Source organism: Podarcis melisellensis, assembly GCF_964234715.1.
Source record: "Podarcis melisellensis genome assembly, chromosome: 2".
Lineage (NCBI taxonomy): Eukaryota > Metazoa > Chordata > Lepidosauria > Squamata > Lacertidae > Podarcis > Podarcis melisellensis.
Window position 1 is genome coordinate 73,311,138 of NC_138529.1, and position 16,995 is coordinate 73,328,132.

The 16,995-nt window shown below is 43.0% G+C and overlaps 1 long non-coding RNA gene across 1 annotated transcript in view; it reads left to right on the top strand.

The window, feature by feature from the left end:
- The window catches only part of LOC309363908, an 83,091-nt gene that overhangs the window by 4,911 nt on the left and 61,185 nt on the right, over positions 1-16,995 (top strand). Inside the window, exon 2 of the long non-coding RNA XR_014165642.1 lies at positions 184-378. This is a non-coding gene — a long non-coding RNA (uncharacterized lncRNA). The remainder of the gene's footprint in view (positions 1-183; positions 379-16,995) is intronic.

The window sequence follows — 16,995 nt, forward strand, 5'->3', positions numbered from 1 at the left end:
ATCAAGAAAGTACTTTAGGCCACTTGATGTTGAATTACCCAACAGTGTGTGCTTTGGGTGTGGAGTGTATGTTTGAATTTTAGAATCATGTTGTCTTTTCACGTGTGAGCTGCAACCCTATTAAACACTGGCATTCCTAGTGTGCAGAACTAAGATACATGTCATATCCGGCTAATTTTTCAGGGCTGGAAGATATGGACACCTTCAGTCATTCACCAGAACACAGAGGATCTGATTAATTTTTCCATTTATGGTGGTAGACAACACTTATCGGTATTTAAATGAACCCTCTGTTTGAAGGCCCGTCCAGCCCAAGTCCAATGTAATGACGAAAGACAAGAAGGAGGGAAGCCACCTGGTCACAGTCTTCCCACCATGGTGAGTTGTATTTCCATTCAAATTATATGTAGGAATTTAGCTTTGCACTGTTGTGATCTGTCTTCCCTCTCCTTCCCCCATTCTCCTGACGCCTCAGAGCTTGGGGGGAATTCGGAAGAAAGGTCCATTGCATTGTGCTGGCTCCCACTAGGGCGGAAACTGACCCAAATTCATTATTTTATCATTTGTGCCTGTGCATGTTGAATCAGCATATGTGAATATGAAGGAAATCTGTGTCATATCTGTCCTGGTGCAACGGGTTTCCCCCTCTCCTTTCCCTGCATGCTCCCCTATGCCGTTGAAACTGGGTCTAGGAAGGCTCAGGAGAACCCCCAGAACAGCACACAGATGGAGGAAAGGTGGGATTCTTTTGTCTGGCCAGCTGGGATGCTTGTGCTGATAAAACAATCAGAAGAGTGTGACATCGGATTCCTCCCTTATTGTAGCATATGAACTGGTCATATAAACTCCTCTTCCTGGGTTTCTGTTGGTCACAGCTTAGGTTATTTTATTTGTCAACAGAGAGATACTATGAGCAGTTTATCAGCTGGGCTTTCTTCCCCTCTCCCCCCCCTTCTTCCTGAAAATTGCAGCCTGTTTCCTTAGCCTCTATTTTTGCAGACATCCCACTGTCTTTCCCCCATGCTATAATGCTTTTTTAAACTTATAATTGCCTTGCACAATCAACTCTTTTGAAAATCAAGGTACAGTTGAGCTTGCATGCATATAATACCTTTAAATGACATTCAAAGCACACCCACACCCACCCAGCCAGAATTCTGGGCACTGTAGTTTGTTCAGGATTGATGGGAATTCTGTGAGGTAAACTGCAGTGCCTACAATAGACGGTACTCAGACTGATTCTTTGAAACTTGATGAGAGTTTGGGAAGTTGTCTGTAATTTGCCATGGTCCACTGTTTTTGAAATATTGTGTAAGGCAATCCTGGTCAGACTGACCTCAGGCCTGCTGTGTCAAGCTGGTCGGAGTAGGAACTCCTCTTTCTGCTTCTAGCTTTTCTCTGCTAGAAGGTTGGGGAGACACACTCAGCTACTTTAAATTCTTTACTTTCTCCACTGATGTCCATGCTTAGCTAATCAACATATATGTCATTCTCCAGCCATCCTGCATTGCAGGTCACAAAAGACTCCTTTAATGTTTGAATGTTTTGGGAGAAAACGTTTGAGTCTGTGACATTGGGAGTTTTTAAGTACAGCACTTAGTAGCCATTAACTCTTTCCCCACTTATTATTAATTATTATTAATTGAGTTTATATACCACCCTATATTGGGGCGGTTCACAGAATAAAATCAAAATATAAAACCACAGAATACATAATCAAATTAAAAACAACAACCCATTAACCCCCCCCCCAACCCCACATTTTAAAAGGGCATAGGATGTCAGTCAAATCAACCAAAGGCCTGGTTAAAAAGGAACGTTTTTGCCTGGCACATAAAGGTGCATAAAGGCGAACTTCCCTGGGGAGAGCATTCCACGGGGAGCCACTGCAGATAAACCCCTTTCTCATGTTGCCACCCTCCGGACCTCCGCACACAAAGAAGGGCCTCAGAAGATGATGTCAGGGTATGGGAAGAGGCGGTCCTGGAGGTATTGTGGCCCCGAGCTGTTTAAGGCTTTATAGTCAAAACCAGCACTTTGAATGAGGCCCAGGCCTGTGCAGTCAGACCAGGATTGGGGTAATATGCTCAAACCATCTTGCTCCAGTGAGCAACCTTGCCGCTGAATTCTGCACTAGCTGAAGTTTCCGAACCGTCTTCAGAGGCAGCCCAACACATTGCCATAATCTAACCTTGAAGTTACCAGAGCATAGACAACAGTAGTTAGGCTATCCCTGTCCAGATAGGGGCGTAGCTGGGCCACCATCCGAAGCTGATGGAAGGCACTCTGGGCCACTGAGGCCACCTCAGCCCTTGAATGTCAGCAAAGGATCCAGGAGTACCCCCAAGCTATGAACTTTCTCCTTCAGAGGAAGTGTAACCCCATCAAGAGCAGGCAACTCCCACCCATCAGGTCTAGGGAACCACCCACTAACAGCGCCTCCGTCTTATCTGGACTGAGCTTCAGTTTGTTGGCTCTCATCTGGTCCATTACTGAGGCAAGACACAGGTCCAGCAGTTCCACTGCCCCACCTGCAGATGTAAAGGAGAAATAGAGCTGAGTGTCATCAGCATACTGCTGACAACGTTGCCTCATTTTGGCTCATTGGATGGCTTCCGCCCACTGAGTTTGTCCAGTCCTGTTCCGACAGGTCTTTTCATCTGGTGCAAACTTACTGCTGCTTCCTCTCTGTCTCCAGTTTGCGTAGGAGGTGTTCGTCTTTCTTAACTTGTGCTGACTTCAGTGTGTGCCCAAACATGTACTGATAACCCACTTTAGGACTCAAACTCTCCTGCGATTATTTATGCACCGAGATGTCTTTGTTGCTGTTGTTGTTAATGGAAGCATGTAGACATCTGAAGGGTGTGGAGTGGGGGCTGTTATTTAAGGCAGATGAAGCAACGTTCCCCCCCCCCCCCATTTTCATCCCAAAGCTGACTCAAGCTACTGCATAATAGACAATATGTCAAGTATGGAGCATTTCTCAGAAAAGACATTGCCTTTCCTGGGGCTGAGTTTGTCACTGGGAAATGAATCTGAAAGAGGAAGGGGGACACCCAAAAAAACCACAACCAGTGGTCTATGTTGCAGATATTTGAAACAAGGAAAGACCGGCCACTCTTTTGTGAAAGATAGCCAAGTTTCAAACAGAGGCAGACCAAAAAGGTAAAATTCCCTCCAGTTCAGGTCTGAATATCTGGGACTTGGGGCGCTTCCAGATATTGGATTTCCCACCGTCTCCTTCCACCTGCACACACTGAAAAGACTCTCCTCAGAAACGTGTTGTGCGGCAGCTACAGAGTGGGGATGAGGAAATTTTATTTATTCTTATTTATAGAACGCTTTTCATCATGGATAGTCACGAAGTGGTTTACACAACAATCAACGAAACAAATCTGTCAACCAAAATAATATGGTGTTTAAACAGGATTTTTTCAGCTGGAACTCACCAGAAGTCAATTCTAGCATCTCTCAGGTGGCATTATAAGATAACAAGGGAGGCGTTCATGGTGATTTCCAGTGCCTTGTTTTCTAAAAAAATACCACTGGGGAAAACTTTCTGACAATAAGAACTGTTTGACAGTGGGATTGACTCCCTTCAAAGGTGGTGGACTCTCCTTCTTGGAGGTTGTAAAGCAGAGGCCGGATGGCCATGTCATGCGTGCTTCCGTTGAAATTCCTGCATTGCAGGGGGTTGGAATAGATGACCCTCGGGGTCTCTCCCAACTCTATGATTTAAAGCACATTCAACACACATTTAAAGCACATGGCTTCTCTCTGTTCATTAAGGGTGCTGGGGAGTGTGGCTATGTGAACTACAATTCCCAAGATCCTTTGGAGGAGACACCTGTGTTAAATCTGCATCTAACGTGCTTTAAATGTGGGATGTGAATCTGCTTGAGTCTCTTTTAATTATACATTAAATGGGTGGCAACATTGTTAAACAACCAGGAAATGTTGTCTTAAATGGTTTATAATAGTGATCTAACCAAGAAACCACCCAAAGCTCATGACTTTTTGAATTTACATTTGAATTATCACATTCTGAATTTTTAAATCAATGTATTTTATACATTATATATATATATAATTCAAAAATCTTACATTGCAAAGCCCCCACCCCCACCTCACCCTGAGGCTGTTTTAGCATGCTGGAGATATAATCCATGTGACCTAAGAATGTTATTTTCAGGATGTACAAATTGTCATTATTATTATTTACATGAAACAAGATTCTGTTCCTCATGAAGGTACTTTTCCTCCACTAATGCTCTTGGGATCTATGCAAAGCTGCTATCTTAGCTGGAACACTTTCTCCAAGGGAGAGGCCTCTTTTACTTGTAGGTCGATGAAGACGCATGCTTGTTAAGCTAGATGAGTGCTATTATCCAAGTCTATCAGCAGTGAAAGCGGAGGAATGAGTGCTGAGAGCAAAAGCCAAATTATGATGCTTCTCATTATGAGACTGAATAGCTCCTGCCCACACATTACCTGGCTTTCACCACCATCATTAGTGCCTTGTCTTCATGGGAACTAACTTCCTCTCCAAGTTTTAGGTAACAGATGATCTAACCAGTTGAGTGACTGGGCACACCCTTCAGGGCAGAACAAGAAAGGCTTTCTCTTCTGCTTAGCTGCTGTCATCATAGATCTACAACTGACTGACACATAACAAACATGCAATACCATTTTATTTGTTTCAGGAATTTTTACCCTGGCTCTTCAGGAAAAGAAAAAGAAGAAGGAAGGGGGGGCCCCTCTCGGAGTAGCTTACTAATCAATAAAAGCAGGGCAACCTCTACCCACAGTTTTACAGTCTAAAATAAATGACACAAAAGGAAAATGGATTGGGAAGGAAGAAGAAATAAGCAAACTCAGGTACCAGTTTCTTGTTACAAATCCTTGTTCTTTTGATACTAAATTTCATCTGCCTCTCACTTTTATTTTTTAAAAAAGGTATCAGAACGACTTGACAATATAAAATGCAGCATACAAAAACATGTTAAAGCCAGGAAAATTCAAAATGATGACAGATTAACATAAAATCCTCATCCGCCAATATATTAATAAGGACCAAGACCAGGGGTCAGCAAACTTTTTCAGCACAGGTCCCTCAGACCTCAGACTATATTTTGAAAATAGAGAAAAGAATGAATTCCTATGCCCCACAAATAACCAAGAGATGCATTTTAAATAAAAGCACACATTCTACTCATGCAAAAACATGCTGATTCCCAGAGTGTCCGCGGGCGGGATTTAGAAGGCAATTTGGCCGGCCCCGGCCCCCAGGCCTTAGTTTGCCTACCCATGGACTAGACCTACCTACCCACCCCACTAAAAGATGAGCACCATCATAGGAGGCAGCATTAATGACAGAGGCAGATTTAGGGGGCATAGAGGTTTGGGGGTGCTGCCAGGGATGCCACAACTATTATTTAGAATGGAGTGCGAGAGGTGGAGGGGCACCAAATTTTAGTGCCGCACTGTTTCTGAGTGGATCTGCATCCCTTCCTTTCCTTCCTTTGCTACATCCTGATGGTGTAGAGCTGCTGGAGGGAAGATCCTGGTTCCCCAGCAGAGCTGATGGTAGCCCTGCATCTGTTTCTTCTCTTCCTGGAGTGATTGGGCTGCATCCAACAAAGTTCTGATCTGAGCAGACTTAAGTTAGTCATGCCCACTAATTTCACTGGATCTACTCTGACTAACATTAGATGCCAGATTATGAGGATGATGATGATAATACGGAAAAGAGCAGCAGCAAAAATGCAAATGGCAGCACACGGAAGGACACACGGAGGCAAAATTCTGCTTTCTTGCTTCTGAGATATTTAAAGGGGGGCATTTGCTTCCCTCCTTGCCTTATTGTCACCTTCCATTTTGTGTGTGTCAAAATTTGTCCTTTTCTCCGTTTGAACAAGGCTTCCAATTTCTTTATATAAAAAAGGCTTCTTGACTTTGCTGTTCATATATCACACTGTCAGAAAAGGAGGAGGTTATGATATTTGTATCTGATGAGCTTGTGTAGTGAGTTCACAATACATTTCTCACCTATGGATGCAATGTCATGAGCCAGATGCACAGTTTGCCCATCTCCATTTGGCCTTGCATGTACCTAGATACTTCTTATCAGTGGGGAGCCACCTCGAAAGAAGATCTGATCATGCTCCTAGCAAGGCCTGAGGGTGTTGACAAGGAAGAGGAACAAGAGGAGAAGGTAGTCTTTCAATGAAAGGAAGGAAGGAGGGTGTGAAACCACTTTATTGAATCGTTATTCCTTGGGCAATAAGCATGCTCACTGTAACTCTTGCTTATTGTGTAAATCAATAAACTAGTATTACTTCATGTATCTACTAAAGTAGACTCCATTCTAAAAAAGCATGTCCCATAATACATTTGTGAGTCTTTAAGAAAACACAAGACTCTTCATTGTTTTTGCATTTAACTTGCAGTAGAGAACTGGAAGAATAAAACTTCTATTTGTGGTAGCTGCTCAGGCAGACACTTTTTGAAACTGGGCATGATATTGTGGTTTACTGCTGATGATAATACTGCATTCTGGTTGGTCTCTTGGGATTCACAGAAAGCAAACCTCTTAGTAGTAGATGTGCATGAGAAAAGTTTGTTTTAAATAGCCTACAGGTGTATATTTTGGGCTGTGCAACCAATCAGGCTGAATTCCAAACCAAATTGGAATAATTCGGACTGAATTGGGGCTCTTATGGATTGGCAATCCTGGATCACCTTGGGGAAAAAGGAGGGGGGGGGAGATATTAAACATGCAGTTGGGGCGGTGAGCAAGGAGAAGAAGATGACGCAGGTGAGACTCTCTGTCTGCATCATAGATTACTTCGCCTCCACCCTTCCTGATCCCAAGGTTGTATAAGGTCTAAATTTAGTTTGAGGCTTGGAGCAATCAGGCCTGAATCGGGGCCCAACGAGGACCACCAAATTCAGTCTTGCCTGAACCCAATTGGTGCTTTGTACATGCTGTGTACATGTTCTTAGTATAGAGGTGTCAAAGATCCATCTATACTTTAATTAATAGTTTTAAATCCTTCCAACTCTACAAGTCTATGATTCTATGAAAATACACCATTGGTTTTCAGTCCCGTCCCCCCATACAAATTGTTAATTGTAACTGGAAACAATTTCAGTCAAATTTAAACACACCTAGGCCTGAATGGTTGTGTTTATCAATATCTCTCAGTTCCATAGAGGAACCTGTTCCTTTTACTACATTGTAATGTTGCGGCAAAGTGCTGTTAACACAGTTCTTGCATGAAAATTATAATATAGGATGGCCTTTAACATCTCCATCTCTATTCATCTGCTGGGAAGCTCACATGGGCCAAGTCTACAGAAGCTCCCATGAATCTGTTCATTTTGAGAGGACTTCTGTGTAGGAGAACACCTTGGAGGGTTGTGTGGAAGAGTCCCCTTATACCAGGGGTGCTGAGCATTTTTTCAGCCCAAGGGCCCTCCCTACTCGCACCTCTCTGTCCCCCATCTAGACAAGCAAGAGGCATATCAGAGTTCAGGTACACATTTCAGCCAGGCAAAAACACTTGGGGTGAGAAGCAGGGTCAGTGCAGGATGTGGCCTGGGAATTGTTCCAAGGGTCAGATAGAGGTCCGGAGGTCCATATTTAGGCTTAGCACTGAGGTTCCCCACTCCTGTTGTATGTCATTGATTCTCTGATTTCTGGTGATGATGCCTTAGCAATCTTTTGAAAAAGACATGGAATTGTTTGCAATGAGTGTTTGGGGTAGGATCATGTCAACACTTTAGCCCATACTTGGTTCCACCTGAGTTCCTACTTTTTTTGTCAATTGGTTTAAAGATGGTTGTGAACTATTGCATATCATCCGAAGACGAGCAAGGTTGAAAAGTCTAAATAAATAAGTGTACGGTAAGAGTAGGAGTCAATGTAATTAAGTTTCTGTAGGGTTATAAGGGGATAAATTCTGCAATGCAATGGTTATTGAGCTAATGCTCTAACACAGTTGAACAATTAGGGTGTGTGCTCCTATTATTTTACTTAAGCAAAGTATAATACCACACCCCAAAGTAATGTTGCAAGTTCTTGAGAACTAGCAATGTCTGGCCAGCATGTCCACACACGTTTATACTTGTTAAAATACCATCCTCCTCCTGTCTCTTTGGCCCATGAGAACATGTTTAGTGACCCACTTGTTGGTTAGGTTCCATATATTTTATTGCCTTTCCAGACTCTTTTTCTGTTTTCTTAAGCTGTCACATTAGTGATGATTAACAAAACAAAACAGAGAATTTAGTGTTGTAAATCACGACATAGCTTGTTTGGAAGTTTCTTAATGTGAAGATTTGGACTGGCGATGACAGTAATGGCCTGACCCCATTGTTTGATCAAGCAAACGACTGCTTAGAATGAGGTATACCGGCTACTGCACCAAAATAAGGGCAAAAATTATAAAGGTATAGGCAAGGGACTGATTTCCTGGCACAAATATTTAAGATAACAAGAACTGCTTTGTGGGAGCAAACCATTTCTCTCAGCATTTTGTCTCCAGCAATGGACAGCTGGATTCCTCTGGGATCTTCATGAGCAACGTATAGGAGTACTATGGTAATAAACCAGGGGACACCTGGCTTACTATCAGCACTTGTGAAAAGGATCTAGGGGTCTTGGTGGACCACAAGCTCAATGTGAGTCAACAGTGTGATGCAGCGGGGGGGGGGGGAGCTGACACTTCTAGGCTGCATCCACTGAACTGTAGTGTCCAGATCAAGGGAAGTAATGAGCGCTCTCTGCATCAAATGGAGGGCGCCCTTTGCATGCCCGCGTGCAGCATCCCTGATCCTACGTGACTCCTGGCAGAGTCCTCCTGGACTGCCTCTATTTTGCCTTAGTCAGACCACACCTGGAACACACTGTCCCATTCTGGGTGCCACAATTTCAGGATGTCGACAAGCTGGAACGTGTGCAACTAGGATGATGAAGGGTCTAGAAGCCAAGCCTTATGAGGAACGGTTGAAGGAGCTGGGTATGTTTAGCATGGAAAAGAGAAGATGAGAGGAGATATGATAGCCAACTTCATATATCTCAAGAGCTGTCACATGGAAGAGGGAACATGCTTGTTTTCTTCTGCTCTGGAAGGTAGGACTCGAGCCAATGGCTTCAAATTACAAGAAAGGAGATTCCAACTAAACATTCAGAAAAAGCTTTCTGACAGTAAGAGCTGTGTGACAGTGGAACAGTCTCCCTTGGGAGGCTGTGGACTCTCCTTCATTGGAGGTTTTTCAGCAGAGGCTGGATGGCCATCTGTCATGGATGCTTTAGCTGAGATTCCTGCATCGCAGGGAGTTGGACTAGATGAGCCTTGGGTCCCTTCCAACACTAAGATTCTATGATTCTATGAATTACGCACTGTACTCTAAGTGTGGATTGACATCTTCATAGAGTTGTCCACCATGATCCCAGAGTCTTGTTCCTGGTCAGACACTGCCTGTTCAGACCCCATGACATTTAATGTGACATTTATTAAGCTAGCTTCCTGTAGTGTCCAGGAGCCCCTCAGGATCCCTTTAAAAAAAATGGTGTTATATTGACCACTTTCCAATCCTCTGGTATGAAGACTAATCTGAGTGACATGTTACATATTTTTGTACATATATCAAATTTCACATTTGAGGGTTTTTTTTTTAGAAATCTCAAGTGGATGCCGCCTGGAACCGGAGACTTGGCAGTTTTTATTTTGTCTATTAGACCTAGAGCTTTGTTTCGTATCGCCACTATTTGCCTCAGTTCCTCATACTCCCTTCCTGCAAAGTTTAGTTAGGCACAGCATTCTGCCGTATATCTTCTGCAGCGAGGACAGACACAAATAATTTATTTAGCTTTTCTGCAATCCCCTTATCTTCTATTAGCACATATTTGACTCCCTTGTCATCCAAGGGTCCAACTGCTTCCTTAGCTGTTCTCTTGTGTCGCCCCCCACCCACTCCATATTTCACACTGCACTATTTGCAAGTTCAACTTTCAGTAACAGCAGATTTAGCGGTGCTTTAAAACTGGGCTTATGCTTTATCTATTATGAAAGCTTCCCCCTCCCTCGCTCTAAGGAATATTTATTGATGGGCAGCTATATAAATTTAAATTAAATGCATAGCCCGAATTAAATATTTGTTCACCTTTTTTCTCCAAACTAGTTTTCCTAGTCTCACGTCATTTTACTGATTTGGTTGATGCCCCTGACTTCTGCTATATTTTCTGTTATTTCTTTTCATGGTTATATAATGACCCAAAGGCTTTAGCCGGTGCTTGTTGAGATGATGCTTCACGGTGCCCTTGATCCTTTCAGTTGCCCTCTCTGTAACTTTTGAATATCTATGAAGCTGTATCAGTCTATTAGTCTATTGTCCAGTGTTCTCTTTTGACCATCTGCACCTTTCCAAGATCCAAATTTTTTTCTTAGCCCTGTAGCTCTTTACCTGGAGAAGTCTGGGAATGAACTCAGGGCCTTATGCATGGAGCTGTATCACCAAGCCCACTTTCTGCTAGCTTTTTGGTACCTTTTGGAACAAAATAACCAGAAACGTACACTACTCTAATTTTTCTGCGCTGTAGATTTCTTCAATAATGACATTATATTTATTTCTGCTCTCTTTCATTGTGATAACCTTTAATACTGGGTTCGCCTTATGCAAGGAGTTCTCTAATATGTAGCTCTCCCGTTTTGCATAACTGGCAACGATAAAATGTGTTGTGGACTAAGCCATAGCTCCTATTGCAGAATAGCATTTTATCTTTGTGCTTTTAAAACTAATGTACGTTCCTAATTATATAACTTCCTGTTCCTATGAATGATTTCCTCACAGCACTATTTGCACAAGCTAGCAATTTACTTTTAAACTGAAACTAGTCTTCAGCTGTGGAATGTATTGTAAGAAAATCAGCAGAGTCCTGAATTTCTAAGTCCAGGAGAAACTTCTTATGAGATGTAAATGGATGAAACTTCATTAGAATTGAGGCATTAGGTTTTGACACCTTACACAGAAAAAGGAAAAAGAAAAACCCAGAAGAAATACAAAAGGGAGAATTATTGCTGCTCCTGTGAGTCTCCTGGTTAGCCTTCATTTGGCACTGCTCCATGAACACCATCGGTCAGAGGACAAAGGGTCATTGGGAACTTGCACTTCCTAACTCCCAGGAAGAATGTCACATCAAATGGAAAACCAACCTGGCACCCTACCCATTGTCCAGAGAAGATCTGCTCCATCTGCCAACTGCCCTGGGATTGCACAGCTGATGAGAAGCTCGCTCTGGCCATTGCCATCAGCAGAGGACTAAGGGCTGCTGTGTGTGTACGTGTGTAGTTCTGCTTGCGTGTGTTTTCTCTGTCTTGTACTGTTTCAGTCTGCCTTGTTGGTTCAATTCAGAAAGCCAGAGTAGTATAAAACTTCCAAATGAATAAATCAAGCAGGTGTGCCTGTAGCCAGGCTCATGTTCCATTTCTTAACTGGGATCACCACTTTCAGTCATTTCAAATGCAGTGCACTCTTTAGGAAGGTACACACTGGTGTAGGAAAAATCAACCCACAACCCTGTGTATGCTGGTGAACATCATCACGTCAAGGGTCCTTCTGTTGCATGTATGGCTTGTTGGACATTCACTGTCAATAGTGCCTTCAGGTTTTGCACCTGGCGTTAGGCAGAATGAGGGAGAGGCAGCCACCTCAAGCAGCTGATTTTGGGTGTCACAAAAGAGATGAAAATCATTAGGTATTTTTTTTATACTGTTGGGGAAGTGTTTGTGGATTTTATTTCTGTCTCAGGTGTCCAAATCAGTTTGCTGGCCTTTAGGACTATAACCGCCCCTGCCGCCGCCCCCGGTGTGTGTGTGTGTGTGTGTGTGTGTGTGTGTGTGTGTGTGCAGGCCCCATTTGCTGGTCTGCCTCAGGCAGCTGAGTGCCCTAGGCTGGTCCTTTCTAATTTGTGTTCCTTCTCCAGAACAAATACACACAACAAATTTCACACCTGGCAATGTATATTATTACATGCACACTTTCTCCCCCTGCATACATACTGAAAAAGTATTGGAGTGAGCCTATATTTTATGTGGCAATGCATTACAATGTTTTTTTCTCCCCTCTGCAGTAAGAGTGTAAAATGTGAGTGGCAGCCGTGCCTTATTGAATACCCATGATAAATGTGCTTATGAGCTCTTTTTGGGCTACAGATCTCTAGTGCATGTGAATGATGCACCTCTGCCATTCATACTTCCAGCTTGCTTTGGGAAGCATCACCCCATTGTGAGCACAATTGTTGAATGAAGTATAGAGCTTGCATGTACAACCAGCAAGAAGGAAGAGTAGCTTTTGCGTCCCAATATAAAGCCCTGCATTGGTTTGAGGTGTGTTGCAGGAGATTTTTTACCTTACATTCGTAAGGGGACTGTATTGCTTTAAAGGACCATTTAATGAGGATTTTTTGGGAAGGTTTGGGAAGCCTTTCCTATAAATTACTAGTAAGCTCACTGAAATGTCTGATGCTGGAGCCTGGCATTCATGTGTGATCAGCCACGTGAATGAAGAACTCCAGGGATCAAAAAAAGAATCACAGGAACAGTTTGTGAATTATTTACAGGCTCTCTAAAATCAGTCGCTGAATAATTGAACATGATGAACAAAGTCATTAAAAAAGTGCAGATTCTCTTAGTAAATTTATGAATGGAAAAAGCAAATGGATAAAGCTGTTTAATAAATCACTTGGTGCGAGCAGTTGAACCAGTTCTGGTTCCACTTCTATGAGAGAGAAGGGGTGGCGGTGAGTTGTTTCAGTTGAGTTGTCCAGTGCCAATGGATAATTAAGAAAACTTGTTGTTTATTGCTTTTAAAAAGAATCACACTTCAGAAGGTGAAGTTGCTTTAAACATAGTTCTTGAGTACTTCTCTGACACCTTTAGAAAATGCTTATTAGTTGGAAGAACACCAGCTTTTTCCAGTAGCCAAGTGACTGACAGTACCAGCAGTGTGGTTTGAGTTGGCCCAGAAGCAAAATGGAGGCCAATGCAGATGAGTTATGATTTGTGCAGTGTGTTCTCTTTGGCTGGTCCCTGTGAAAAGTCACTCTCTTCTCTCAGTTTTATGCTAGATGTTGCTAATGTGTGAGACAAAATGGGACTAGCACTTCTGGGTTAGCATCTGCCAGTACAGGCTCATTCCAAAACAGTACCCACTCATCCAGTAAGTTCATTCAATGAAAACTAATATTAAAAGCCACTCATTGCATGTATATGATACATGGCACTTGACCCTACCCAGCAGAATAACATTTCTCATTACTCTGGGTTGTTTGGATCTGCTGCTGGGACAATCATTTATTGTAATAACATCAAGTAGGTCATTGGGTGAGGAAACTTGAAATATGCTTAAAGATGCCTGCGGGGAAGGGAAGATGTTTGGAATATGTAAGAGTTGCATGCTAGAAGGAGCTGACCTCTTCTGAAGTCAGGCACAAGGAAGTGTGTCACTGACTCAAAGCAAAAAGAAATGGCTAGAAAGAGATACATCTGACGGGGATGGATGAATCCATTTCGGTTTTTCCATTTGTCATTTTCCCAATCTTAAGTTTAGTTCTCCATGTTTCTACATCAGTTTGCCAATCTGCCTTTAAAACATCCTGGTGGGAAATTCACCAGAATTTTAGAGCGAATATATTTTTTACATGTCATTTCCCCCAATGTGCATGCTTTTGCAAGCTATTTCCCTTAATATAATGCATTTCCGTATGTTATGTTCACTAATTATGCACAAAAACCACAGAGCCTAGGACTTGCAGATCAGAAGGTCAGCGGTTCGAATCCCCGCGACGGGGTGAACTCCCGTTGCTCAGTCCCTGCTCCTGCCAACCTAGCAGTTCGAAAGCACGTCAAAGTGCAAGCAGATAAATAGGTACCGCTCCAGCGGGAAGGTAAACGGTGTTTCTGTGCACTGCTCTGGTTCGCCAGAAGCGGCCTAGTCATGCTGGCCACATGACCTGTATGCCAGCTCCCTAGGCCAGTAAAGCGAGATGAGCGCCGCAACCCCAGAGTCGGTCATGACTGGACCTAATGGTCAGGGGTCCCTTTACCTTTACCTATATGAGTTTTTCTATACATTGGTTAGCCGGAGAACTGCATTTGATGGCTGTGTTTCAGTTCGCGTATTGTTTTGGAAAGTGCAAATCAGGTAGCCTTTAAATGTGAACAGGACAGAATTTCTCCCCCTTGTCTAACCTGACCCCACTCTTGTGGAGATATCTCAGCCTGGATTTCTTTGCAAGTGCTGTTTCCGTTGCAAGGCAGACTTTCTGCATTCCTCACTTGACCACGATCTGCACAGAGAAACATCCCATAACTCTTGTGAATGAGTTCATCTTGTGTTTGTCTCCCCTACACCATGCCCTGGAGAAGTTTTGAGAGAACTTTGCATAACTCTCTCCCCACAGCATGTTTTGGAAGCATCTCTTGATCCACTGGGTTTGGAATATGTATTATGATTCCTGTGCCCATGGGCTTCCCCTGCTCATTTATATTTTTAAGTAGTACACTGATCTTCCCCTTTCAGCTGAAGAGAACTTCAGAAAATGAAGCAAGTGTAAACTAATGAAAGGAGGGAGGAGGAGAAACAACAGCTTCAGAGATTTTATTACATGGTTAGAAGGAAATTCTCACTCACTTTTATGTAAAGAATCCAGCTCCATTTCCTCAGAACAACACTCTGATTCTATGGATAGGCAATCCATCTCTCCATGAGTCTGTAGCATTTTTCATTCTTTAAAATGTTACTGATTTGGGGCTTAAGTTTCAAAATGCAAAAAGCTTTTTCATTCCTGTTGCAACTCGCTGGGCACAGTGGACATGGCCTCATAGGCTTGACAGCATATACAAATACCCTTCTTGTCATTTGTTACCAAGCACGTATTATATATAAACTTTTTATTGCATTCCGTTTCTTTACCCAAGAGTAAACAGACCTTCATTGAACCAAGTAGTGAAAACTTGCAGGGCTGCCTTCTTCATAGCAATGACCCAACATTTCATTTGTTTGTTTCCCCTGTTGAATTTAGTTTTGGACGGTATTCAGCTCCCTCCCTCCAGAATGGCAGTACAGTGGTACCTCAGGTTAAGTACTTAATTCATTCCGGAGGTCCGTACTTAACCTGAAACTGTTCTTAACCTGAAGCACCACTTTAGCTAATGGGGCCTCCTGCTGCTGCCGTGCCGCCGGAGCCCGATTTCTGTTCTCATCGAAGTTCTTAACCTGAAGCACTTTTTCTGGGTTAGCAGAGTCTTTAACCTGAAGCTTATGTAACCTGAAGCGTATGTAACCTGAGGTACTACTGTACACATATTCACACACACACCCCACACACTTTATATACCAATATCATGCAAAAATATCACATCACATTTGGTTTGGTTTCTTTGATGTACAATATTCCCTTTTGTGTCATTAAGCTTATTTTCATAATGCATAGGGAGAATGTGAAGGGCAGTACATTGTTTCATCTCAACCTATCAAGTCTCTCCAGGAAAGTTCTTAGGAAGCTGCTGGTGAAGTCCCATTTTCACTGATTCTGGAATGTAGAATGAACCTGTGCCACCATCTAATGAACTCATCCTCTATGTTGGTTTTTCTGGTTGCTTGTACTGGCTTTGCCAATCTTTCCATCAAGGCATATTGCTGTGTTAAATTTTCCCATTCATCCTCCGTCTTCAGCTTTCCAATTTCTTGCTGTTAGCTTTCTAGCTGCAGCTAACAGCGTTGATAACATTTCTTTATATGGTGCATCTGAGTTTTGATCAACAAATGTAGCTGAGATTTTACTGGCTCATTTCTTTCAGTGTGTGATCAGAAATTTACAACAATAAAATCAGTTAGAGAGGAGCTTGATCCCTTGTTTGCAAAAGGAGATTAAACAGGACATAAACTGCAACATCTCTTTAATTTCTGCAAGGGAGACTGAATGGTAATCTAGCATGAATGGGAAACTTTGATCCACCAGATTTCAATGCACATACTTAAGTGGGGCCTTTACGTAGTTTGGATGCCGCTGGGAAGGAAGAAGCTTCAGCTGGAGCCAAATAAAGGGACATTGCAAGGAATTCTGTGCAAGGATTTATAATAATAAGAAGAGCATATGCTGGTGATTTTTGTGAGTACTTCCATGGAGTCTTCTGCCAAAGCTGGAAATACCTTATAAAAGCCTCTAGGTTTTTGTTTCTTTTTAAAGCAGTAATAATTTTCACACATTCCTTAAATTTTCTTAGTAAAGTGCTGTTGGACTGTTTCTGGTGTACCAGATTGAACTGGGCATATGTAAATACTGTGCATGGCTTGCTGTTGTTGTTTGGGTGGGCAATAACCAATAAAAACATTCAACCTAGGGTCACAAGACAACAATAGAACGCAACAATAAAACAGTTTAAAACAAATGACAGTCACAAGAACATCTTGAAAAATGCATCTCAAGTGTCAAAGATCAGGGTGAAGAGTTGTATTTTCAGCATACAGTGAAAGCTGTATAGTGAAGGGGCCAGACTCACCTCTGTGGGGAGGGATTCCTACAACTTAGGGGCTGCCACAGACAGTGGCAGAGCTTCAGGCTCCGGCACCTGGGGGTGGGGGTGGAGGAGAGCTGGCGGGGGCGGGGCCAGAGCTGGCACGTGTCCTGGGGGTGTGGCGCCCAGCATGGGCAGAGGGGCAGCCGCGATGGCACCCCACTGGGATCGTGCTGCCAGGGGCGGTGCGCTCCCCCCTTCCTCCACCAGTGGTCACAGAGAATGCCATCTCTGCCCACCCTGAGCTTCTGAGAGCAGAGGAACTACCAAAAGCACCCCCCCTCTGCTGATCGTAAACACCCAAGAAGTTAATGGATGGATATTGGTATTTTCCTGGTGCCATGTCTGCAAGCTGCCTTGGGTTTTTTTTTTTTTTTAAAAAAAAATTGCTTTTTTAGTTCTCCCTCAGCCC